The sequence below is a fragment of the Lithobates pipiens genome, unplaced genomic scaffold, assembly GCF_037356315.1.
Source record: "Lithobates pipiens isolate NorthernLeopardFrog02 unplaced genomic scaffold, aLitPip1_a1.2 Scaffold_18, whole genome shotgun sequence".
NCBI classification, from domain to species: Eukaryota; Metazoa; Chordata; class Amphibia; order Anura; family Ranidae; genus Lithobates; species Lithobates pipiens.
Genome location: NW_027507758.1, coordinates 634,471,936 through 634,499,842, shown reverse-complemented (window position 1 = coordinate 634,499,842; position 27,907 = coordinate 634,471,936). Strand labels below are relative to the sequence as shown.

At 47.1% G+C, this 27,907-nt stretch overlaps 2 protein-coding genes across 10 annotated transcripts in view; one reads left to right on the top strand and one right to left on the bottom strand.

The window, feature by feature from the left end:
• LOC143989587 (uncharacterized) overlaps window positions 1-14,901 on the bottom strand; it is a 28,808-nt gene extending 13,907 nt beyond the window's left edge. Inside the window, exon 1 of the mRNA XM_077489786.1 lies at window positions 14,853-14,901. The gene's annotated coding sequence lies outside the window, so the exon portion shown is untranslated. The remainder of the gene's footprint in view (window positions 1-14,852) is intronic.
• LOC143989539 (uncharacterized) overlaps window positions 1-27,907 on the top strand; it is a 427,264-nt gene that overhangs the window by 227,422 nt on the left and 171,935 nt on the right. The gene's annotated exons all lie outside the window — the stretch shown is intronic.

Below are 27,907 nucleotides of genomic sequence, written 5' to 3'. Positions count from 1 at the left end.
GCGCAGTAGGGAACCGGGAAATGAAGCCGAAAGGCTCCATTTCCTGATTCCCATACCCAAGATGGCGGCGGCAGGATCCGAGAGACGATCGAGAGATCGGCTTCGGGTGCCGACATCGCGGGCGCGCTGGACAGGTAAGTGTCACTATTTTAAAAGTCAGCAGCTGCAGTATTTGTAGCTGCTGGCTTTTAAAAAAAAAAAAACGCGGAGTCCCGGTGGACTCCCGCTTTAATGGTTGAAATTGCGTAGGTGAAATCCCAGGGGGGAATTTGGGATTACCCAGTATCGGGGTTAAGGGTGATGTTTTAGTTGTCAGGGAGGTGTGAAGTGCAGCCCGATGAGCTAAAGGGTACTTCCTATCAGAGGATGCGGTTTTGTCTCCTGGGGTAAGAAGTCACCACACCATAGCACACTCCTTAGGGGGATGGTAGTTTGTTGTTCAATTTGTACCCATAACTTAAGCTTTTGGTGACGAGTCCAGTCTATTACCCTGCCCAAGTGTATTGCTTGGTAGTATTTTCTAATGTCAGGCCTCCTAAACGTTTTGGCAAGACCAAGAGTTGAGATCTGGGGGTGCATGTTTTTTTATGTGCCCAAATAAAGCAGAGGAAAAGGGCCTGTACTTGCTTAAAGTATGTGGTAGGTATCTTAATCGGTAATGCTTGGAAGAGGTATAAAACCTTCGCAGTATACTCATTTTCAGTAAATTGCATCTCCCAAACCACGAGTGAAGACCCTTGTGCCAAGTATCTAGTAACGCCCTTGTTTTTGCTAGTAGAGGGGGAAAATTACCCTCATATATGCGTGATAAGCTGGTGGGATTTTCGTACCTAGGTATGTTAAAGCGGAGGACGTCCACCTAAACTGGAAACTCGATTGTATAGAATCAAGTCGAAATTGTGGTATCGAGATTCCCATGGCTTCTGACTTGGTAAAATGTATTTTAAGATTAGACAGTTTTGCACATATCTCAAATTCCCAGAGTAAGTTTGGTAGGGACAGCCCCAGGTTGGTTAGCGAGAAGAGCCGGTCGTCAGCATATGCTGAGATCTTGTGTTGCGTCTGTCCAACTGTAACACCTTTTATGTTGGGGTTCAGTCTGATCTTACATAAGAAGGGTTCTAAGGAGAGGGCAAACAGGAGGGGGGATGGAGGGCAGCCCTGTCGTTTCCCATTTGTTATCAAGAAAGGGTCCGACAAGACTCCATTCGCTTTCACTCTAGCTGTTGGGTTGGTATATATTCCGGCTATCCGACGGAGCATCACCTCCCCCAGACCCACTCGTCTGAGTACTGCAAACATAAACGACCAGTTTACTCGGTCTAATGCCTTTTCAGCATCAGTGTTTAAGAGTACACATGGGGTGTTTGTGGACCGTGTAATATGTAGCAGATTTAGCACTTTGGGGGTACTGTCTCTTGCCTCTCTAGAGGGGATAAAACACACCTGGTCGAGATGTACAAGCTGGTGGAGGTGTTGCGCCAGACGGGCAGCCAGGATCTTATTGAACAGCTTGAGGTCCACATTCAATAATGATATGGGTCTGTAGCTACTGCATGCTGTCGGGTCTCTCTCTTCTTTGTGGACCACTGAGATATGGGCCCCCAGAGTGTCTCTAGCAAACACACTACCCTCTCCTACCGCGTTGAGCAATGTGATCATATGTGGCCCTAAGATTGGGAGTAGCGTTTTATAATATTGTAGTGTAAAGCCATCGGGACCCGGGGCTTTCCCCGGTTTCCTTGCTCCAACCGCTCTTTGAAGTTCTTGCAGGGTTATGGGGGAGTCCAACTCCGCACGGCCGTCCGAGGGTAGAGACGGTATTTGGGAGGATGCAACATACTCTTCCACTTCTGTTAGAGGCGGCACTATTGGCAGTAAGTTGTACAAACCGGAATAGAAATTCTTAAATTCTTGGGTAATTTGTTTGGGAAGGGCTACCCTTCTACCCCCTGACGTTTTGATGTGGGGAATATATGTGGTCTCTAATCATTCTCGCAAGCAGTTTAACACACTTATCCCCTGACTCATATGCAGTTTTTCCGACAGAACTGTAGGGCTGCTTTGGCTCTGTAATGAAGCAGGTCAGTGATCTGTTTCCTACAGATCACGAGGTTGGCTTCTAACGACTTTGAGGGAGCGCGTTTGTATCTGGCTTCAGTTGCGGTTAATTTCCACAGTAGTTGCGTACAGTCTCGTTTAATACGGGCTCCGTGTTTAATGAGGATTCCTCTAATGACCACTTTGTGGGCCTCCCATAGAATCCCAGAGTCACAGTCTGGTTGGCTATTTTCCTGAAAGTACACGTTCACTGCTCTGCTCACTTCTGCCAGTACCTCTGGGGTCTGTAGGAGAATTTCATTTAGTCGCCAAAACCGCTGTCTGTGTTCAAAAATTTCAGATAAGTTGTAGGTTAGGAATATGGGTGCAAGGTCCGACCATGTCTTAACCCCTATAGAAGTAGTCCTGTCATAGCTGGCTTAGCCCTTCCTTCACTGGGCTGGCTGTCGGCTAATTGCCAGCTCTCATCTCTCTCCACAGTTACCAGCTGTTCCTGATGATGCTCGTCTGACCTGCTTACTTAAAGCTGTCCAGCTCACTTCACCTCTGCCTTCGCCTTGGTCACATCACAAGAAACCATCTCCTGCGGTTCTGTTTAAGTGTGAGTGAGTGACTTGTATAGCGCTACCTATGCAAACTGAATTGCCTCAGGGCGCTTTCTTGCCACCAGAGTCTATCTGCGGCTTTGCGTGGTCCTTTTACCCCGTAAGGTCCTGACACGCTTACAAACACATACAACATTGACATACACATACACATATTAAGGCCAATTTTTTAGACAAGGTCTAATTAACCTACCAGCATGTCTTTGGAGTGTGGAAGGAAACCGGAGTACCCAGAGGAAACCCACGCAGGCACAGGGAGAACATGCAAACTCCAGGCAGATGGTGTCGTGGTCAGGATTTGAACCAGCGACCCAATTGCTGCTAGGTGAAAGTGCTAACCACTACACCACTGTGCTGCCCTACCTGTTTAAAGACTGGCTTGCTGACATCCCTTCTGGCTCCTTATCCTGCTTGCTGTTGCTCTACTTGGATCCCTGACTTCTGGCCTGGCTGATTACCCGATCCGGTCACTGGACTCTGGCTATACTTTGCTACGCTTTTTCTATTTACCTTTTTATTTAATAAACAAGTGTGATTAATTGTACTTCTGTCTCGGTCTGATTCATGGTTTCTGACAAGTCCCTACCACCTGAAGCTGGGCGTGTGAGATCAAGAAGTAGTCTATTCTGGTGTACGTACGATGCATGTGCGAATAAAATGTGTAGTCCCGCTCTCCCAAATGCTGCAGGTGCCAGATGTAAATTAATTGTGCTTTGTGTTGTGCCTTTGCCATTCGCTTGAGTTGATTTGGTGGGATGGACATCTTACCCATCGAGGTGACTACTGAGGGGGATGTTGGGGCATTGAAGTCGCCTCCAAGGATCAGTTAGCAATTATTTTTTTTTGGTAGTATAAACTATACATATATTTTGCTATTAAAATTATAAGGGAATACTTATTGAAATTACCAAAAGATATACTAAGTCGAGTACCAATATGCTTAGGCTTGCATTTCAATAGGTTCAGAATTAAGACACAAGCATACTGGCTTACGTGACAAACTATATAGATAACGTGACTAAATGACAGATAGCTGTATGTTTCTCCAGAGGGTCTATGTAAGATATTGATATCTCAGGAAAATATCTGCCTATGTTTTCTTCTCTGAACATTATTGAAAGGCACAAAGCTAAGATAAGGACTGGTTACGCAAGAATATGGTCAGTCAGTAGATGCTGAAAGGGCAAAATAACTGTCAGGAGATTGTATTAACCTTTGACTTACATTTCAGGAAAGAACTAATGTCATGAGTTAAGAAATTGACGATGTATGTGTAAATCACCCGATTGGCCCCTCACAGGGCAGGGCTTTGTGAAATACCATTTAAAAGAAGGTCCACTTTCCATTAAACCCTGTAATCTTCACCACGTACAAATGGAGTGTATGTGTATTGATTAACCGCCGGCGTATGGGACCTCCATTAAGCCACTCCAGCCTAGGCTATCCAGGGGAATCTAGAAGACGAACACCTTACAGTTTTGGTACCAGGAAGTGGGGTTTGCACAGGTAAGTCATATTTACACCTTTTACCTCTTTTTATGGTAATTGGCGTTTATGCTTGACCTGTCCAAACAACCATTATAAGAAATTTAATTGTATATATATATATATAAACTGTGCCTTCGCAACGGACTAGGCTGGTCCCTTGGGGGGTGAAAAGGGTTCGCAGGTATTGAGGAGTCTGACTAGGTTGGTCCGACTATAAACTAAGAGAGAGATTCATGATTATATTCTAACACGGGAGGTATCATATACGCCCATGACATAAGGATTGGCTAAATGGACGCCCACTTTGAGAACTTTTAAAAGTGCACTATAAATAATGAAATGCATCATGATATGATTACTTGATAAATGTACATGTAATGTTTTAAAGCTGAAATCTTAAACCATAAAAATATGTCTGTTTCTCTTTAGGTGCAAGCGTAAGTATATAGAGTATTAACGTTGTATAAGATATAATTATATAGAGTGGATATCTGTTTGAATAAACCCAAATGTTGTTAAATGAATACAGAGTATTAAGAACCAGATTGTAGTGAGGTAGCACCCGCCTGTTCACACTGCACGCTAGGTTTATTTTTTCTTAGCATTTATGAAAGGTAGATTCTTTTGACCACTAGACCTACAGGCTTCTCTTGCAGACTTGGTGTAAGAGGGGTATATCCCGCCACCAGGAAAGATTTACCCTTCATCGTATATTAAGGGTAAATCTTCATAGTTTTATATAAGTCCATCTGCCCCAAAAAAGATCAGGGATCCTACTCCCAGACCAGAGACCGGATTGTTGAACAAACCGGGTGTTATCACCTGTGTCCTGTCACTAGACACACACTGCCCAGACTACTAGATGGGGAATTCTGCAGCAACCCAAGCCATGGCCACCCCATCACCCTATGAATTTGTCAGTAATATGATCCCTGGCCCCCAGGTAGAACCATTTTGGACACAAGTCCGAGAAAGGTGTCAGCAATTGGGGATACATGACCCAGGGCCATATGGTCCTTGTACTGAGGAAGACTGGCAGGAAGTAAGTAAAATATGCCAAATCCACAAAAATTCGTACCCTCCAGGGAAGTGGGAAAATATTCAATATATAAAAGATTGTTACCATGCATGGGATAAATGTCTACACAAATATAAAAAGAAGCATATTAATAAAACTACAAAGCTTACTCCAAATATAGGACCCAGTGCTATGGCTGAAGCCACTGCACCCCCTTCACCTCCCCCTCCCCCGCCTCAATGTCCACCCCCACCTTATGTTATGGTAAAAAACAAGGATGGGACGCCAGGTTCATACCTTCAACTATATCCTTCACTGGATCCTGTAGTCCTAGCCGCCATAGCACACACCACAGCAACACCACAACAAGTGGCCCAATGGGAACAAGTAAGTAGGGGCAGAGAGGAAGAGGGGAGACAGGAAGAAGTTACAGGACAAGAAGAGGTGGGTAGTCCCGAAAAGCAGGAATTAGAGGCAAAGATAAAAGAGTTTGAAGAGAAGAAAACGGAGGAAGAAGAGAGAATAGGGAAAAGGAGAACTGAGTTAGAAACACTTATGGAAGACCTAAAACAAAAAGAAATAGTCCTCAATGAGGCAGAAAAGGTACAAGTGGATAGGAAAATAGAGTTAGAAAGGTATCAGAAAGACTTGGAAGAAAGGGTGAAGGAATTCCAGGAGGGAAAAGAGAGAGAGGAACAAAGGATGGAGGACTTAAAAAAGGAACTAGAAAAGATAAAAAGGCAATTAGGGAAGAAGGAGGAAATGTTAAAAGAAGCGCAGGATAGGATTATAGCGCTGCCCCCCACCACTACAAGAAGCCATACAAAAGAGACACCTATTCCCAAAATTGAGGAGTCAGGTCCAATTAGTAAAAAAGGGACATCATCCATAGAAGAGGAAACTGAGAAAGAAGCAGTAGGGGCTTCATTCAAAGCACCTTTGATGACCATAGGGGACACCGAAGTGCATATACCATTACCTTTGGGTACACTCTCCAAAATAAAAGAACTATGTCCCAATCCCAAGAAGTATCCACGAGATGCAGGTACCTTTCTGGCAAAATATAGTGCAGGCACAGGGCTTGACAAGGATGACATAAAAGGTATTCTTAGCATTGTAGACCCAGACAGCCCAGAAGTAGCCCCTGTAGACGACCTATGGACAGCCCATATCCAGACCGATAAGGATTGGATATCCTTTTGGAAAGGCATGGGAGGTCATTGGTCCAAATTATACAAAGGACCATCTGCACTCCAAGAACTGATCCTAGCCAAGCAGGGACCTAAAGAGAAATTCTATGATTACTGTACCAGAGTATACTCCCTATGGAAAGCTGTAGATGGGGCCACACCACAATTATTTACCACTACCATCATGTCGGGAGGCGATCCCAAAGTGACGCAATTGCTCAAATTCACAAACCCCAAATGGGCGGAGCAAGCACCAGATGAATTTATGAAGGACGCCAGGTCCAGAGAGACTTCAGGGGTCTTTGAACAAAAAGGGGGAATTTTCCCCTCCTTGACACAAACACAAACCCTAGTCACACCTGAAACCTCATCCTCACCACCGCACCTCATGATCATGCAGCCCTACCCACCTGACCAAGGATGTTTTAATTGTGGGGAACAGGGACATTGGAAATCACAGTGCCCATATAGACAGAGGGTGAGCTATCCAAGGGGCAGGGGAAGGGGGTACAACACTGCTAATCGCCCCCCCCCTCACACTACAAGGTACCCCCAATACCCGCAACCTCCCCAAACACCATCTCAAAACCATGCGCTCGCACAGCCACCCTACACCCCAACCTCTAACAGACCTCCCCCTCGAATCCCTATGCAGTGGCCGTCTACCCGACAAACACACCCCCAATAGGGATGCCTAGAGTATGTCCCTTCCCTCAGTCTGGTGTGCCACAACCTATCATGGAAGAGTCTACCACAAGTTATATTACGCGTAGACAACCACATAGTGTGTTTCCTGCTTGATTCAGGTGCCACTTTTAGCTCATTAAATGATGAGAGGTATGACACACCACTGTGTACTGAGGGACACTCTATTGGAATAAATGGGACATCGGTTACTCATTCTGTCACCCCGCCTTTACCAGTCTCTACCCCGGATGGACTAGAGCTATGTATGCAGAGTTTCGCTGTCCTGACTTCCTGTCCAGTATCCCTAATGGGCAGAGATTTACTGTCCCAGTTGAACATTACCATTAAGTTTGACAAAGACGGCTCCCTCACTGCGAGTTCCCCTCTTTGTGACTTACACAGCCCAAAAAGACATGCACACAGGAGTTTCTTTCTAATGATACCTTCCTCCCTTGACCATCACACAATTTGGGCAGAAAACAAAGGTAGTGTGGGCTTTATTAATTGCACACCATATGCACCCCAAATGCGATCAGATGCGGGGATACAATATCAAAAACAGTATCCCCTACCCCCAGAGAAAGTCAAAGGCATCTCCCCTCAAATTAATGATTACATATCAAAAGGTATCCTGAGACCAATCATCAGTCCCTGGAACACGCCCATTTACCCCGTAAAAAAGGCCAGTGGGGAGTGGAGACTTGTACAAGACCTAAGGGCAGTTAACAAACAAGTGATTCCACTTCCACCCCTAGTCTCAGACATCACTTTTATCTTCTCATGTATACCGGCACATTCTCTATGCTACACAGTGATTGATTTAGCAAATGCCTTCTTTAGCATTCCCATTGCGGAAGAGGCCCAGCCTATGTTTGCCTTCTCCTGGACGGAGGGCCAGTTGACGGGTCAGTTAACCTGGACACGCCTGCCTCAGGGGTATGTTGATAGTCCTGCTGCCTTCTCTATGGTACTCAATGAGACTGTCAAGTCTTGGACGCCTGAGCGAGGGTCGGTGCTAATACAGTATGTGGACGACTTGCTCTTGTGCAGTCGCACTGCTGAAGATTGTGCAGTCGATTCCACATCTCTGTTGAACCATCTAGCCCACATCGGGCATTTAGCATCCAGAAAGAAGATACAGTGGTGTATGCCACAAGTGGAATACTTGGGGTGCATACTGAAAGGGGGAACAAGGATGGTCTCCCCCAAACGCGCCGCAGCCCTACAAGCTCTGAGCCCCCCAAAAGACAAGGCAGCCCTGCTCTCATTCTTGGGCGCTGTGGTATATTGCCGCCAGTGGATCCCTGACTGTTCTCATTATGATGGCATACTAAGAGAGGCCACCGCCTCAACAGCACCTAGGCAGGTTGATTGGACAGAGGAACGGCTTAAGGCCTTCCAGGCCCTATTGAACAGTTTGTCATGTGCACCCGCCCTGGGGTTGGTAGACTATGGTAAAGCTTTTCAACTATACTGTGTAGTCTCGGGGACCTCTTTTGCCGCGGTTTTGACACAACAGCATGGAACAGGCTACCGCCCTGTCTCCTACCTATCTAAAAAACTCCCCCTTCAGGTTCAAGGCATGCCATCATGCCTTCAGAATTTAGCCGCTTGTGCTATGGCCGTACAAGATGCCAACAAGATGGTCTTGGGACACCCGATGACGCTTTACACCACACATTCTGTCACCCACCTCATACAGAACATGAACACCCAACACATGACCTCACAAAGACTCAGTGGATATGAGATTTCCCTCATGAACACAGACAATCTATCTCTCAAATATGTTCCCGCCAACAACCCTGCCGTCCGTCTCTTGCACTCCATGTTACGCCTACCACAAGACCCAGACCAGTTTCATGACTGTATAACACAAGTGGAGTCTATCACATCACCAAGACCAGACCTCACCGACGTACCGATTACCAATGCAGACGATGTTTTTGTGGACGGTAGTTGCTCCCGTCCCTCTGATTCCACCTTCCAAACAGGATATGCAATAGTCCAGTTGCCGAACAAGGTATTAGAAGCCAAACCACTGCCCCCCTCTTCGGCTCAGGTGGCTGAACTAGAAGCCCTCACCAGGGCCTGCATTTTATTTACAGATAAGAAGGTGAACATTTACACAGACAGTAGATATGCATTTGGGGTGGTGCATGACTTCGGAGTAATATGGGCTAAAAGAGGTTTTAAAACAGCAGATAATAAACCTATTTCCAATGCTACCCAGATTCAGGCACTTCTTCGGGCTATTTTGCTCCCAAAAGAGGTGGCAATAATTAAAGTAAAAGCACATTCTTCAGATAATAGCAAACTTTCCAAGGGAAATGCTTTAGCTGACCGAGAAGCGAAAAAGGCAGCCCAGTCCTCCACCCAGGAGCCCACCCCCACGTCCATGTACTTTAAGGATCATTTCACCTGTCCGAACTTTAAATCTGTAGTGGCACAAATGCAATCATTAGCCACTGAGGAAGATGTCTTGTATTGGGTGAAGGCTGGCTTGACCAAAGACCCAGAGGGTCTGTGGTCAAAAGAGGGGAAGATATTGGGAATACCTGAGGCAAGCAGTATTCTAATTCTCTCCTACCTTCATGGTCCAGGACACATAGGTGCCGTCCCTTTAGCCACTATGTACACCAAATCTTTCTGCACAAACGCCTTGAATAAACAAGTCAAACTCCTGACCACAAGTTGCCTTACCTGTGCTCAAAACAATGTGCAGGGCAAACGGCATGGCCTACATGGTCATCTACCCCCACCAATAGGTCCCCTTACAGATTTACAAGTAGACTTCACACACATGCCAAAACAAAAGGGGAGCCTAAAATTCCTGTGCGTTGTCATAGATAAATTTTCAGGCTGGGTTGAAGCCACTCCCTGTGCAGGTGAGACAGCCAATATAGCAGCAAAATGCTTGCTGAATAACTGGATTTGTAGGTTTGGCATACCAACATCTATTTGGTCAGATAGGGGACCTGCATTCAGCTCCTCCGTTACCCAGGCTGTGGCTAAATTGTTAGGGCTGCAATGGAAACTACACATCCCCTATCACCCTCAAAGCGCAGGGGTAGTGGAAAGAATGAATAGAAATATAAAGGATAAATTGAAAAAGGCCACAGGGGGCACAATGAAGGGATGGCTTGATCACCTCCCTTCTGTGCTATTCCAGATTAGGACGACACCCCACGCTAGAACGAAACTTTCACCTTTTGAAATTTTGATGGGAGTCCCCGCAAACATAGAACTACCCCCATTAGACCAAGACACTGATATTGACATTTATTCCCAACAGGAAATGTACGTGAAAAACCTGGTAAGTATGCTTCATGAAATGAACGAACAAGTTTCTGTCACCTTTTCTCCTATTTCCACAGAGCCAACGCACCCCTTCATCCCAGGAGATCAAGTGCTAGTCAAGCAACTGGCCCACAAAAAGAGGATCGGACCAATCTACTCTGGACCTTGGAAGGTTGAAAAGGTGTCCAGAACTGCGGTCCTGACTGACCAAGAAAACACCTGGATCCACGCCAGCAGGCTGAAAAAGTGCCCACCGCTTCCCACAACCCCCGACCCCCCACCTATTGAAGAAGAACCCGACCCACCCGAACAGCTACCGGAACTGCAAGAGATTCAGGAAGGCATTGGACAATTAACCCTTGAAACCCTACACGATAGCGAAGAAGAAGGACAAGCATAAGAACTTGTAGAAATGTTTTTACCTTCAGTGTCAGGGAAGGCTGTATGCCTCTGGGGTAATCTGGTACTACTTGTATTCCTGCCCACATGGTTTATAGCCAACTGTATATATCATCCAGAAGACTTAGGTCTATTAAAAGGGATATGTGGACCACCTAAGATGAATAATACCCCCGGCCAAAGACATATTAGAAGTATTATACCCGTTAATGAGTCACCTAAGGGACTGACTGACAAGATGTTATTACTAAAATTCAAATATAGCTATGCTCAAAAATCCGGTTTTGAGAAATGCTGGATTTGCAGCAAGCTACATCCCAGTACAGCTAGAATCCCTCTCATGGCAGTCCCCTTGAATTTTACCCCCCTCCTTAATGGAACACCCCCTATTGTCCTAACGAATGTTACTAGGACCCTTCCAAATAAAACCCTCACTTTCCAAATTATAGGTAGAAGCCACTTCCCAGACTGGTGTTTCCGACTGGGAAACACCACAGATGGAGCCGAGGTTTGCAAACAAACAAAACTTAACATTTCAATGACATCGCTTAACAATCCTTCTTTCTTCCATACTTCAGATCCCACCCTAAATGCCACCTTTTTAGACTTCCTTAGCTCCAGTACTAAGTCTACAATACACCAATTAATGTCAATTCTGATACTCTCTGGCCTTTCTGATACTCTTAGGAACGTGTTCCATAAACGGCCCCTAGCTCTAGGAAATACCATATATATATGCTGCGGCAAACTCTGTCACCCCTGGATCCCAACCAAACCCCAGGGGTGGTGTTACCTTGCAGCCCTGGTTCCTATCATGGGGGTATTAGGGGATAACAAGGGAAGTCACCTCCTTGAAGCTAGCATGCATCCTAGATATCCCCTTAGACACCGTAATAAACGAGAATTGTTTTTAGAAAAAGATATGGCCTGGGCATGGTTCCCTTCCTGAACAGGATAGGGAATTGACCTAATGAAAAGATTAAATAATTACACTGGCATAATTGATGAGATTCTGGAGGAAAATTCTGATGACATAACCAAACTAAATCTAGAAACTAGGGCAATTAGGAAACAACTAGAACTACATGAGTTAGCTATAGAAAGTATGAGTGCAGCCCTTACTGGCCTCTGTGAGACTACTGAGGATTATGAGTGCTGTACCTGGATTCATAATACCAGCATCGAAGTCCCAGACTACTATGACGTTATTGCCCAACACAGGGAAGAGGTAAATAAACTACAGAAAGAGGCACGGAACATAGGAAAAAACTGGGATCCATTCTCGAGCAGTTTTAGTTTTGGGGGATTAATATCTTGGCTCCGAAATGCTGCCATGACAATTGTCACTGTGTTTCTCTTCATTCTATTTTTATATGCCTGTTATAAGATAATCAAATGTTTATGTAAAAAGGGAAACACGGCCGCTCCGAAGGATCTGAAACTCACTTCCATTGTTAAGGATCCAACGGTATGGTATAAAAACCAAGAGCACAAGGGTTCGGAGTATGAAGCCTGTGCTATTAAATTAGAAAAGGAATGATCATTATGTAAATCACAGAATGATCAAAGGGAGGATTATAAGGGAATACTTATTGAAATTACCAAAAGATATACTAAGTCGAGTACCAATATGCTTAGGCTTGCATTTCAATAGGTTCAGAATTAAGACACAAGCATACTGGCTTACGTGACAAACTATATAGATAACGTGACTAAATGACAGATAGCTGTATGTTTCTCCAGAGGGTCTATGTAAGATATTGATATCTCAGGAAAATATCTGCCTGTGTTTTCTTCTCTGAACATTATTGAAAGGCACAAAGCTAAGATAAGGACTGGTTACGCAAGAATATGGTCAGTCAGTAGATGCTGAAAGGGCAAAATAACTGTCAGGAGATTGTATTAACCTTTGACTTACATTTCAGGAAAGAACTAATGTCATGAGTTAAGAAATTGACGATGTATGTGTAAATCACCCGATTGGCCCCTCACAGGGCAGGGCTTTGTGAAATACCATTTAAAAGAAGGTCCACTTTCCATTAAACCCTGTAATCTTCACCACGTACAAATGGAGTGTATGTGTATTGATTAACCGCCGGCGTATGGGACCTCCATTAAGCCACTCCAGCCTAGGCTATCCAGGGGAATCTAGAAGACGAACACCTTACAAAAATAACATTTCTAATCATATGAAGTTAATAACAAGAGTCCCCCCTTTACATCAGAGGCCACAGAGTTCCCCTTTTACATCTGAACTCACAGAGTTCCCTTTCACTCTAATGGGGGACTCTGCATACTCTGATGCGAGGGAGATCTCTAAGGACTCTGATATAAGGGGTGCTCTGAGAACCCTGAATTAAGGGGGAACACTGAGAACTCTGATGTATAAGGAGGACTCTGATTGAAGGGGGAACACTGTGGCCTCAGGTGTAAAGGGGAACTCTGATGTAAGGGGTGCTCTAAGAACCCTGATTTACCTTAGTGTACCCACTCAGAGGCAGGAGATAGAAGGGGTAGACTTCAGTCACGGACAGGGATGGATGGTGAGCTCCCTCACCCCTGGCAGTCAGCACCTCTCATCCAGATGTATCTGAGGTTGCTGGACTTCAAATTTCCAGCTCGCACTTTCCTTTTCTAAGGAGTGTGGGCAGACAGAGGGGTAGGGCCGGGAGGAAGAGGTGCAGGTCAAGCCCTCTCCCATCTGTGTGTGTGTTTGGGGGAGGGGGGTTGTTAGCGCTGGCTTTGGGAAGCACGAAATAATGTAACAGACACTCTCAGCTTAGACAACTGCAGCCAGCAACCTTGCTGGGAAGCAATAGTCCAGTCTGACTAATGTGTCCGGGTTTCAGGCAGTCTGAAACTCAGACAAATAATTCCAAACCCAAACTGTCTGGGTGAATCCCGGACAGGTGGCAACCCTGCTGTCACTCTGCGGTAAGAGAAGGGATTGCACCGGGTAGCAGGAGGATGCTGCTGGTAGAGTAAAGAGCCGTGGGGAAGGAATCTATTCTCTTTCCTCCAACGGCAGCCCAGTGTGGGTAGTAGGAGGACAGCAGCAGGAGGGGTTTGTTCTCTTGGTTAGTATTCTGTAGTATCCAGGACATTGCAGAGTGCCAGTGGGTTCCTGGGGCTCTGAATTCCAGCACTGGGCACTGCCAGACCCTATGTCGTGGGAAGGTATTGGACTGGCCAACCAGATGCTGTGCAAACCGACCTCCTCAAAGTGTCCTTCTTTGTTCTACGTTGTGTCCTGCAACATATTTCTTGACCAGTGAGATAGTGAGCTTCCTTCACTTGCTCGCAGGAGTTCTTTGAGGAGTTCATAAAAGTAAGTGCAGGTGACATGAGAGGACCATCAAAGACCAAGAGTCTCTCTGAGCCTTAAAGCCCCCTCTTTCCTGAAACCTTTGCAGCCTGAATACCTCTTCAGAGGCCCCCACAGTCCTTCAGCCCCACTAACCTCTCAGAGTTGTTCAGCCTGATTACTTCCTAAGAGATCCCCAAAGTCCTTCAGCTAGACTTCCTCCTCAGGGGGTCCCAAAGCCCTTCAGATGCAGTAAACCCCAGAAGCTCCCAGAGTCCCTTAGTCCCACTACACCCTCAGCTCCTCTACTTCCCTCAGAACCCTCAGTATTTTCCTTCCTCTGACACCAATGATGGAACATATTCTTCATGGCAGGTTGATGGAACGTATTCCTCCTGACCAGCAATGTAAGGGGCTCTATGCTCCATACTCCTGACCCCTGCACTCCATCATTGTGTTGGCTGCATATTGTAATGATATCCCATTGGCTGCCTGTGTAGTGTAGTAATTGCCCTTTGTAGGCCATGTATGATCAGGATGGTCATTGTCGTGTCTATTTACTGTCAGTGATGTGTGTTTAGAGGACCATATTACTAGAATGTGTCTCCAAAATGAAAAAAATATTCCGGCCCTGTAAGTGGGGACATTTTCTGACCCGGAAGGGGTTAATCTAAGTTTCCACACTATATATGTGTGTATCATCATCTGCCGGAGATAAAAGACATCACAGTGACTATGGAGGAAGAGGACGGACATGACGGGGGGTTACTGGGTGTAAATAGAAAATAAGATCTTATCACCTCCTCTGCTGCCACTTCCAGCAACGTCTTCCGACTACATCATGTCACATGGAACTACTTTGCTTTATATCAGATCACTTCCTGTCTGTTCCTGACCTCACTTCCTGTCTGTATTCCATAGAGACTTCCTGCCTGGGTAAAAGTGAGATCACCATCTTGTGGCATTCAGAGGAACTGCAGCCCTTAGAAACATGTTATAATCGGTGATGGACGAACTTCCGACGGGACGTTTCGCGAACGCCAACACGGCCGATAGTTCGCGAACCGGAACGTTCGCGGCGGGCCCCATTGACTTCAATGGGAGGCGAACTTTGCAAACCTACAGGTCAAATTTGCAGCCACAAAATAATTAATAGCTGTGCAAACATAGTCCCACCACATGGCCAATGACATACCACATGTATGAGGTGAATCTGGGATCGACAACTACAAGCATTCTTTTTTTATATGGGAAATTGTTGTGACAATTCAGGACTGTGGAGTGCATGAAGGCAATGGAGGAGAGGGAAGGTCAGGGACCAGGGTAGGCAAAGAAGAGGGTGCAGGAGATGATCACCAGCAGCGTGACATACAGCAAGGACACCTGCACCGTGATAGAGTCATCTGCCAGCAGCACCGTGATAGACAGCACTGACATCAGCAGCGTGACATACAGCAATGACACCTGCACCGTGATAGAGTCATCTGACAACAGTATCGTGATAGAGAGCACTGACATCAGCAGCGTGACATAAAGCACTCACACCAGCACCGTGATATACAGCACTGACAGCAGCACCGTGATAGAGAGCACTGACATCAACAGCGTGACATAAAGCACTCACACCAGCACCATGATATACAGCACTGACAGCTGCACCGTGATAGAGAGCACTGACATCAGCACTGTGACAAAGCACTCACACCAGCACCGTGATATACAGCACTGACAGCAGCACCGTGATAGAGAGCACTGACACCTGCACCGTAAGCAGCCCCAGGAGGAAGTCAGCATAGCACAGGGATGGTGGGAGCCCCTCATAATGAGCATAGCACAGGGATGGTGGGATCCCCTCATAATGAGCAAAGCACAGGGATGGTGGGAGCCCCTCATAATAAGCAGCCCCAGGAGGATGTCAGCATAGCACAGGGATGGTGGGAGCCCCTCATAATAAGCAGCCCCAGGAGGATGTCAGCATAGCACAGGGATGGTGGGAGCCCCTCATAATAAGCAGCCCCAGGAGTAAGTCAGCACAGCACAGGGATGGTGGGAGCACCTCAAAATACGCACAGCAGAGGTACAGCCCCAGGAGGAAGTCAGCACAGCACAGGGATGGTGGGAGCCCCTCATGATATGCACAGCAGAGGTACAGCCCCAGGAGGATGTCAGCACAGGGATGGTGGGAGCCCCTCATAATAAGCAGCCCCCGTAGAAATATGACACCGCTCAACCTCTTCAAAGAGGAGGGTACGGGCATATAGTACGGTGTGCTTTTTTTGGACAAGGAAGTGAGCCAAATGAAGAAAGAAGGTCTCTGTGCTCGATTAAAAACATTGTTTATAGACATATACATGGTCTACTGGTCACATGTGTTGAATTCCTCCGAGATCCATGCCTCATTCATTTTTAGAAATGTGAGGTAGTTAACACTGTCGTGAGCTAGGCGAGTACACTTATCAGTCACGATCCCCCCTGCTGCGCTGAACGTCCTTTCGAACAGGACACTGGATGAGGGGCAAGCCAACAGTTCCATTGCAAATTGGGCAAGCTCTGGCCAGATGTCAAGCCTGCCCACCCAGTAGTCCAGGGGTTCATCACTCCTCAGAGCGTCCACTTCGGCCGTTAACCCGATGTAGTCGGACACCTGACGGTCTAGGCGTTCCCTGATGCTGGATCCGGATGACACCTGTCGATGGGTCGGCTGAAAGAATGACCTCATATCCGAAGTCACCAACACATCTTCAAACCGGCCTCTTCTTGCAGGCACTGTTGGATTGGTACCCGCAACTCCTTCTCTGGGAGTGGGAATTGCTCCTCTGCCAGCGCACGCAAAAGCAGAATGCAGCATTTCTCGAAGCAAGGCCTGGAAGTGCTGCATTCTGACAGCCCTCTGTGACGGCGGTAGCATTTCCCCCATTTTGTGTTTGTACCGGGGGTCTAAGTACATTGCCACCCAGTACTGGTCCTTGACCCTTATGCTTTTTATACGGGGGTCCCTATTAAAACACTGGAGCATGAAGGACCCCATTTGCACTAAAGTGGAAGCGGTGTGGTGGCCTGGCTCCTGCTCATCATCCAGGATAATGTCGTCCTCTTCATTCTCCTCTCCCCATCCACGCACAACAGGGATCCCAGAAAGATTTAAAGCATGCTCTTCTTGCTCCTCCTCATCCGCCCCGGCACCATCCTCCTCTGACTCCTCTTCAGACTCCTGTTGTTCACTTGTCTCAGATAGAGTAGCCCCCCCTGGGAATTCATCCAGTATTGCGACTTCCTCATCCTCCAGCTCCTGCTCCTCCACAGTTTGATCAATGACACAACGCAATGCACGCTCCATAAAGAAGGCATAAGGTACCATGTCACTGATGGCGCCATGGCTGCGACTGACCAGTTTGGTGATCTCCTCAAATGGGCGCAGAAGTCTGCATGCGTCGCGCATGAGCAGCCACTGGCGCGGTGAAAAAAAACCCAGCTCCCCAGAACCTGTTCTGCCGCAGAGTTCATACAGGTAGACTTTAACTGCACGTTTCTGCTGGAGCAGCCTATCAAGCACATAGAAGGTTGAGTTCCATCGCGTCGGGCAATCGCAAATAAGACGTCTGACCGGCAGATTGTGTCGCCGCTGAATGTCAGAAAGGCGAGCCATGGCCGTGTAAGATCTTCTGAAATGGGCCGAGATTTTTTCTTGCATGCCGCAAGATGTCCTGGACCCCAGGGTATTTGACAACGAATCGCTGCACGACCAAGTTTAAGACGTGTGCCATGCATGGCACGTGCGTGATTTTGCCCTGTTTCAATACGCTAAGCAGATTGGCACCGTTGTCACACACCACTTTACCAACTGTCAAATTGAGCGGTGTTAGCCACTGATCTGCCTGTGAACGCAAAGCTGAAAAGAGTCCCGGGCCAGTGTGGCTCTTGGCTTCCAGGTACAACAGACGCATCACGGCATGGCAACGTCTCACCTGGCATGTCGAATAGGTTCTGGGGAGCTTGGGCGGCGCAGCGGAAGAGACGCTAGCAGCGGAAAAGGAGGAGTCAGCTGAGGAGGAGAGGGAGGAGGATGGAGTAGGAGGAGGAGGAGAAGAAGAGTCAGGCCTGCATGCAATCCGTGGCGGTAAAACCAAATCTACACGGGTGCCACGGGTTACATGCTTGACGGCCGTCAGAAGGTTCACCCAGTGGGCAGTAAAAGTGATATACCTTCCTTGCCCGTGTTTGCTAGACCACGTGTCTGTGGTCAGATATATCTTGGCACCGACACTGTGTGCCAGAGATACATTCACTTGCCGCTGAACATGGCCATATAGCTCTGGGATGCCCTTCTCTGAGAAATACTTCCTTCCTGGGATCTTCCATTGTGGTGTTCCAATGGCTACAAATTTGCGAAAGGCCTCCGAGTCCACCAGTTTATATGGCAGTAGTTGGCTGGCTATGAGTTCTGACAAGCCAGCCGTCAACCGTTGGGCAAGAGGGTTATCCGGCGTCATCCTTTTTTTACGCTCAAACATTAGGCCCACGGAAGCCTGCCATTTTGCAGAAAAACGTGAGCTTGGCGTGATGGAAGGTGGAGTGGAGGACAATTGTGAGGAGAGAGGAGAAGGAGAAGTAGAAGACGAGGCTGCACGGTGAGAGCCTGCAGTGTGGCTTTGTGTGTTCCGTTGCTCCCACTCGGCTCGGTGATTGCTGCTCATGTGCCTTCTTAAGGCGGTCGTCCCTAGGTGAGTGATGGGCTTACCGCGACTAATGCGTTGACTGAAAAGATTGCAGATGGCAACGCTATTGTCAGCAGCAGACACGTTAAAAAAAGCCCACACTGCGGAGCCATGTGCCGGTGTCCTGGGAGCGCCAGATGTGACCGTACATGGTCAATGACTCGCTCCTGATACATTTGCAGTCTGCTTTGTCCTTCCTGTGCAAAGCAAGTTATTCCTGCTTCTCCCTATCTGTTGGTCCATATCTGCCTCTGAACTCCCCTCCTCTTCCTCTCTTGTGGGCACCCACATGACATCACTAGACACGTCATCATCAACATCACCTTCCCCACCGCTATAAGTAGAGATCTCGGAGTAGGCAGCAACACCGGGGACCAACCTCCTCCTTGGGCTGATCTGGGTACTGTCGTCAGACTGCTGAGTAGCGGTTGTTACTGCCTCCTCTTCCTGATCCAATACCAAGAGTGGCTGCGCATCAGAAATGTCTTGATATGGATCGGAAAATAATTCCTGTGACTCAAGCGGAAGGTATGTGGTGGTGGTGGGGGTGTTGTTGGTTGTAGTGTCTTTGGGGGTGCACATAGCAGAGAGTGAAGAAGAGGGTGCAGATCGAGAGGATGAGGAGGGTGCAGAAGAGTAAGGCTGAGTGAGCCACTCAACCAAGTCTGGTGCGTCCTTTAAAGTAACTGAACACACCTTCTGCAACTTCCCACTTTGGCTCAAGCCTGTTGCTCCTGCCCTACCCCTACCACCCCTGCGGAAGGGCCTGCCTCTTCCTCTGCCTGTCATTTTTTTAATGACCCTGTGACAAAACTCTCAGTCCCTATACCGATGAAGGACTGCTGCAGTATAGGGCAGCGGTCAGCAGTAGTGCACCTCAACCCTATGTATTGTGGACCGATACCAGTCCTTATAGAATGGCAGACTGTACCTCACTCAACCCTATGTACTGTAGCACCCTAGACAGACCAAGTTACCAGTCCTTATAAGGACTTTTGTGGACCAAGTAGGTTGTGTGTGAGTGATTAGCAGACTGTACGTCAGTCCCTATACCGATGAAGGACTGCTGCAGTATAGGGCAGCGGTCAGCAGTAGTGCACCTCAACCCTATGTATTGTGGACCGATACCAGTCCTTATAGAATGGCAGACTGTACCTTACTCAACCCTATGTACTGTAGTACCCTATACCTTACCAGTCCTTATAAGGACCTTTGTGGACCAAGTAGGTTGTGTGTGAGTGATTAGCAGACTGTACGTCAGTCCCTATACCGATGAAGGACTGCTGCAGTATAGGGCAGCGGTCAGCAGTAGTGCACCTCAACCCTATGTATTGTGGACCGATACCAGTCCTTATAGAATAGCAGACTGTACCTCACTCAACCCTATGTACTGTAGAACCCTAGACAGACCAAGTTACCAGTCCTTATAAGGACTTTTGTGGACCAAGTAGGTTGTGTGTGAGTGATTAGCAGACTGTACGTCAGTCCCTATACCGATGAAGGACTGCTGCAGTATAGGGCAGTGGTCAGCAGTAGTGCACCTCAACCCTATGTATTGTGGACCGATACCAGTCCTTATAGAATGGCAGACTGTACCTCACTCAACCCTATGTACTGTAGTACCCTATACCTTACCAGTCCTTATAAGGACCTTTGTGGACCAAGTAGGTTGTGTGTGAGTGATTAGCAGACTGTACGTCAGTCCCTATACCGATGAAGGACTGCTGCAGTATAGGGCAGCGGTCAGCAGTAGTGCACCTCAACCCTATGTATTGTGGACCGATACCAGTCCTTATAGAATGGCAGACTGTACCTCACTCAACCCTATGTACTGTAGCACCCTAGACAGACCAAGTTACCAGTCCTTATAAGGAGCTTTGTGGAACAAGTGGGTTGTGAATGATTAGCAGACTGCAGCAGAAGGGCAGCAGTCAAGTATAATATTCTTTCTATATTTGGAAGAAAGAATATTATACGTGTACAAGCCTATTACCATACCACTGATACCAGTCCTGAAAAGAACCTTTGTGGAACTAATAGTAACAGCTACTGATTAAACTGACCCTCACTGCCTCACACACTGCTTCCTGCCTGTCCCTATATAAACTGACAAAACAGAGGCTACTGGAACAATAACTGGAATAGCACTTTTGTGGACCTGATAGTAACAGCTAATGATGATGACTAAACTGACTGTCCCTAAAGCAGACACACTGTCCTGTCCCTTTCTCTAAACTGACATAAGACACTCAGGCTGCTGCAACAATCACTAGCACAGCACTGCCTATCCTGAACTACACCTAACACCTATACCAGTCCTGAAAAGAACTTTTGTGTACCAAATAGCTAGCGATTTGGGTCACTGTAATCTCTCCCTGCTCCACACAGCAACCTCTCCCTATAGTGACAGAAGAAAGAATGTAAAATGGCCGCCGGATCGGGTGTATTTATAAGTTAGGGGGAATGTCCAAGTCTCCATGTGCTGTAATGTCTCAATTGGCTGTCCTGTACCGGGCGAACGGCGCCAATAGTCCGCCGAACGGGCGGACCGCGAACAGCCGAAATTTGCTGCGAAACGACCGCCGGGCGAACCGTTCGGCCATCACTAGTTATAATAACCATTCCTGTGTAATAACAATCTTACAGGGCTAAGTTAAAAACAAAGGTATGCCTAAGAAAACAGATAACTCCCGAAAATTGATCTTTTTGGTGAAGAAAATGCAAAAATATATTATAAAGCATAAAAATGTATGTCAATGCACTCATAATGAAGATGTTAAACATAAATTGCAAGGATGTAATGTACACATAGGAATGGTGGTAGAGATCTCTCAAAGTAAGGACACTTCCTTGAATGCTATAAAGAAAATATGGAATCCTGGAGTGAAAAAAGCCGTAAAACAATAAATAATGTATAAACTGGGTCATCCACTTTATCAATAAAGACATTGTGATTCCAGATCTTCTAGATCACATAGAAGGAGGACTCATCAATAATTTAATATATTGGTTTGGAAGGATAGAAGAATCCTCATAAGGTGGTATGTAGGATGACAGGAAAGTTTCCTGATTGCTGAGATCATCCAAACATGAACTGGAGCAAGCTAATTGGGGTAATAAAGCCAATCCTGCATAGTAAAATTGTATATATTATTATTATATTATTATACACGGTTTTTATAGCGCCAACAGTTTACGCAGCGCTTTACAATATATAGGGGGGACAACACAATTACAGTACAGTTCAATACAAAAGGTACAGGAGGGCTTGGCTCATAGAGCTTACATTTTAAAGGGAGGGGGTGGTGGTAAAAAAGGTAATAGCTGCAGAGAATGATTTGATGGGGGTGGCTACATATATATAGTCATATATACATATATATAGAGTCATACCTACATGTAAAACATGGATCTGGGTGCAAGCATGGAGAGGCAGCTCTAGATGCCTCTCCATGCTTGCTCCTTCGGGGGTCAGTGCTACCTCTTCTCCATCTAGGGGTTCCCGTGGTAGATGGCCAAACTGACACTGAATCTTCTTTTGGGTTATTTATTTCAAACAGAAACAGAGTCTTTAGATAAAAGGTAGAGGGTTAGGATTAAGTTCAGGTACTTTAGATTGCAAAAATGGAAAGTCTCTTATAGGAAAAATCCAGAGAATAGCAACCAATTAACAAGTGGATTTTACAGCCTCTGGATAGACCTCCTGTCACTAGGCCTAGCAGCTGGTAAGGTGTTAAGCAAAGTCTCTGCCACCGACTTGAGTGTTGGATATTTGAGTAAGTCTCTTCCACAGACATGAGCATTACTGAGGGACATAGACAAATTTAAAGAGCTATCATACGGTACCAGTATCTCTCAGACAATCCGACGATACTGTATGAGTGTAGATCCATGTAGTGTCCTTCAACTAAGCCTACAGGCTCCTTCAGAGAAGCCAGCCTTGCGCACGGCCTTCTCCTGAAGAGTCCTCCCCTGGGGTTTCTCCAGTTGATGGGCCTCTCCCTTAGATGAGACGGCACCGGACCACCTTTGGATCAATAGGCCCCCGAAATCCATTCAGGCCTGTCCCTGCAGTTACAATAGGCCCCGAGACTCGGGATGCATGGTTCCACCCCCAGGCCAGGAGGGCCATGGGGCTGGTCAGGAGGACCAGAACCAAACAGACAGAAAATAATCTCTGGAACAGTACCCTGAAGCACGTGATGTCCATACCTTAAATACCACCTCCCAGAATGCACAGCAGGAGAACACTCCCACTGGACTGGCTCCGAAAGAACAGTGGCATTCAATACACCCAGCTAGACTGTGTTCTTACTCTTGCCGGCGGCGCCAGTGACACCTGCGGTCAAGGAGAACCCAGTGCCACCCAGCTAGACTGGTACTGAAACCATAAATATAGAAAATTAGCCTCAAAACCCAACTGTGGTTTCAGGAAAATTAACTTTGAAAAAACCATAGCGCCTGCTTGTCAGGAGCCAGCGCTACACACACATATGTATATATATATATATATATATATATATATATATATATATACAATTTTACCATCTCCATCTCCCTTGTTTAGATGGACCAGTTACAACTACTCACACACTATAGTAATTTTCTATATTATTATTTTTAGACTCCTGCCTTTCTCTGCTCCTAATGAGTGGCATTGGTCATGAAAGATCAGATCAGATACCCCTTTTTTTAATACATTTCAAGACTGTTATCTCATCATTACTACATATGCTAGGTTTACTGGAGAGTACCAATTTAATCTAGATTTTATTATTTCTTTATCATGGAGACACACGTCAATGAGTTTGGTTTTTACCTTTGTTTACGATATGAATTTCAGGGCTGGCTTAGCCCTTCCTCCTCTGGGCTGGCCGCTCAGCTGTCGGCTAATTGCCAGCTCTTTTCTCTTTCCACAGTTACCAGCTGTTCCCGATGACGCTCGTCTGACCTGCCTATTTAAAGCCTTCCAGCTCACTTTTTCCTTTGCCTTCACGTTGGTCACATCACAAGGAACCATCTCCTGCTGTTTGTTTCAAGACTGGCTTGCTGACATCCCTCCTGCTTGCAGTTGCTCTCCTTGGATCCCTGACTTCTGGCCTGGCTGATTACCCAATCTGGTTAATGAACTTTGGACTGGCTGACTACCCGATCTGGCTACTGGACTCTGGCTATGCTTGACTACGCTTTTTTCTATTTACCTTTTATTTTTATTAATAAACAAGTGTGATATGATTGTACTTCTGTCTCAGTATGTTTCATGGTTTCTGACAGTACGCGAAGGCCATGAATTCAGAAGATACAGTCAATCCACTTGTTGGTAATATTTTTTCCCGATCGCATGAGCAAGATCACTGCATGCATCAGTTTGCCTTGGCGTTACAAACGCTCCAGAATCGCACGGCCCACCTGCTATCCCCCACGGTGGCTGCTCCGGTACAACCTGAGTCGCAGGCCGTCCCTGCTGCTGCGCCAGTCTCTGTGCAGGCACCCGTTTTGCCTATTACCTCTATAAGAGGTATGTCTGGTTCTGCTCCGCTTCCCCAGCGATTTGGGGGCGATCCAGTTCAATGCAGAGGGTTTCTCAATCAGGTTGAGATATACTTCGAAATGCTGCCCCAGGCGTTTCCCACGGACAGAAGCAAAGTAGGTTTCGTTATATCTTTGCTTTCTGAGAGAGCCTTGGCCTGGGCTAACCCTCTATGGGAGACGCAAAAACCTGTTGTCTTGAGTTACCCTCAGTTTGTGGCCTCCTTTAAAAGGGTTTTTGATGTTCCCGGACGCTCTACTTCTGCTGCCAAGTGCCTTATGTCCATCAAACGGAGTACGAGAACTGTTGCCGACTACGCCATTGAATTCCGTACTCTGGCAGCAGAGGTTGCTAGGAACAATGAGGCCCGCGTGGCTGCTTTTTCTCATGGTCTCTTGGATTCCATCAAGGATGAGATAGCAGCCCTAGATATACCCACTAAGCTGGAGAGCTTGATCTCGTTTGCCATCCTCATTGACTCCAGACTCAGAGAAAGACTTTCTCTTAAGGAGCGCTTGCGGAAGCCTCCTCTATGTTTGCCTCCGAGCTTTGTAGTCCCACCCATGACTCCCTCACCTCCTATGCCTCCTGGTACCGAGTTGGTCAGTGAAGATGAACCCATGCACCTGGGCTTCACGCGTCTCTCTGCGGATTAGAGAACCTTTAGGAGGAGGGAGAGATTGTGCCTTTATTGTGGCCAGGCAGGTCACTTTTTGAAGTCTTGTCCTACCCTTCCAGGGAACGCCCGAACCTTGAGGTCCTGTCATGGACAGACCTTAGGTGGAGTTGTTTCGTCGCCAGTTATCCAGAAAGATAAGCCCCTGGTTTTGGCCCCCCTTTCTTGGGCTGAGTCGTCCATCGAGATACAGGCTCTAATCGACTCTGGGGCTTCAGGCCTGTTCATTAATGCTGCATTTGTTTCGTAGAATTTGATTCCGCTGCAGCTGCGTGACACTCCACTTGCCATTGAGGCTCTAGACGGGAGACCTTTACAGCCTGCCCATGTGACTCATGAGACAGTTCCGTTGTCCATGGCCATAGGGGCTCTTCACCATGAGATAATCCAGTTCCAAGTTATTTCTTCACCCATATTTCCGCTGGTTATTGGTTATCCTTGGTTACAGAGGCACAACCCCTCTTTTGATTAGCTCCGTGCTGAGGTTCTCTCCTGGTCACCACAATGCAGTGAGACATGCTTCCTGAAGGTATCCAAGGTCCTTTGCACCGCTTCACTCCCCTCCCTGCCGGAGGAGTACTGTGATTTTGGTGATGTCTTTGATAAAGGTCAAGCCAGTAGTTTGCCTCCACACCGGCCTTATGATTGCGCAATTGACCTTCAACCTGGTGCCATACCTCCTCGTGGCCGGGTTTACCCTTTGTCATTCTTGGAGGATAAGGCCATGGAGGAGTATGTTGCTGACGCACTTTCTCGAGGTTTCATCCGCAAGTCCTCGTCTCCTGCTGGTGCTGGTTTCTTCTTTGTGAAAAAGAAGAGCGGTGAACTGAGACCTGGTATAGATTATAGGGGTCTCAATCGTGTCACGATTAAGAATGCCTATCTGATTCCATTGATTACAGAGTTATTTGACTGCCTCAAGGGAGCAACGGTTTTCACAAAGCTTGACCTGAGAGGGGCATACAATCTCATGCGCATTAAAGTGGTTGTATACTCTTTTTTGTAACTTTTACCTACAGGAAAGCCTATAATAAGGCTTACCTGTAGGTAAAAAAAATATCTCCTAAACCTGTACGGTTTAGGAGATATTCCCCTCGGTATGCGCCGCTGACTGCAGCGGCACATGCGCACGAGGGTATTCTCAGCCTGAAAATCCGGCAGTGGCCGTCGGCCAGAAAAAAATCTCCCACCCAAATGCACGGGAGTGACGATATCGCGGCTCCGGCCACTCACAGCGCCGGAGCCGCGATACCCGGAAGAAACGCCGAGGGAGCATGTCAGCTCCCTCGGCGTGGATCGTGCCAGATGTCGGGGCCTCGTTCTAAGGTAAGTATTTCATAATGAGCTAGTATGCGGTGCATACTAGCTCATTATGCCTTTTGCTTTGCAGGTGTCCCAGAGAGTCTCTGTTCTGCAGTGCTCCAGACTTACCATTCTCCCAAAGCAGCTGGCCATCCTGGGAAGAATCAACTCATTTGGGCCATCTCCCAACAATTCTGGTGGCCTAGTCTACGGGCTGATGTTACTGCCTTCGTAGCTGCCTGTCCCGTGTGTGCTCAGAGTAAGACTCCACGACACCTTCCAGTGGGCCTCCTACAACCCATACCCAATGGAGAGAGGCCCTGGACTCACCTGTCTATGGATTTCATTGTGGAATTGCCCAACTCCCAAGGCAACACTGTTATCCTTATGGTGGTTGACCGGTTCTCAAAGATGTATCATTGTATTCCACTTAAGAAGTTGCCCACCTCTAAGGAACTGGCTTCCATTTTTACTCGGGAGATCTTTCGCTTACATGGGCTACCCAAGGTGATTGTCTCGGATAGGGGCAGTCAGTTTGTCTCCCGGTTCTGGCGAGCCTTTTGTGCACAGTTGGGAATCCAGCTTGCGTTCTCTTCTGCTTATCACCCGCAGTCTAATGTGGCTGCAGAACGAGCCAATCAGTCCTTGGAGCAATTCCTACATTGCTATATTTCTGACCATCATAACAACTGGTCTGACCTATTACCTTGGGCAGAGTTTGCTCACAACAGTGCCTTGAATTCTGCCTCCCGATTGTCTCCATTTATGGCGAATTATGGTTTCCAACCTTCCATGTTGCCTGACTCATTTGTTCCGCATAGTATTCCTGCATTAGAGGAGCATCTCCATGGTCTTCGTCCTACTTGGGTACAAGTCCAGGAGGCTTTGCGTCATGCTAATGATAGGTACAGACTCCATGCTGACCGCAGACGCCTGCCAGCACCTTCCTACCAGGTTGGGGACAGGGTCTGGCTGTCATCTCGCAATCTCCGGCTTCAGGTTCCCTCACTGAAATTTGCACCTCGGTTTATTGGGCCTTTCCGTATCCTTCGCAGGATTAACCCAGTAGCTTACGCGTTGGACCTTCCTCCTAGTATGCGCATCTCAAATGTGTTTCATGTCTCCTTATTGAAACCGTTGGTCTGTAACCGATTTACCACCTCTGTGCCACGTCCTCACCCTATTCAGGTTGAGAACCATGAGGAGTATGAGGTACAATCCATTGTTGACTCCCATAGGTTCCGTGGACGCATACAGTACCTGGTGCATTGGAAGGGGTATGGTCCGGAGGAACGCTTCTGGGTTTCACCCTCTGACGTACATGCCCCTGTCCTCCTCCGCGAGTTCCATAAACGGTTTCCCCTCAAGCCCGGTGGCCCTCCGAGGGAGAGGAGTCATCGGGGGGTACTGTCAGGGCTGGCTTAGCCCTTCCTCCTCCTGGCCGCTCAGCTGTCGGCTAATTGCCAGCTCTCTTCTCTTTCCACAGTTACCAGCTGTTCCCGATGATGCTCGTCTGACCTGCCTATTTAAAGCCTTCCAGCTCACTTTTTCCTTTGTCTTCACGTTGGTCACATCACAAGGAACCATCTCCTGCTGCTTGTTTCAAGACTGGCTTGCTGACATCCCTCCTAG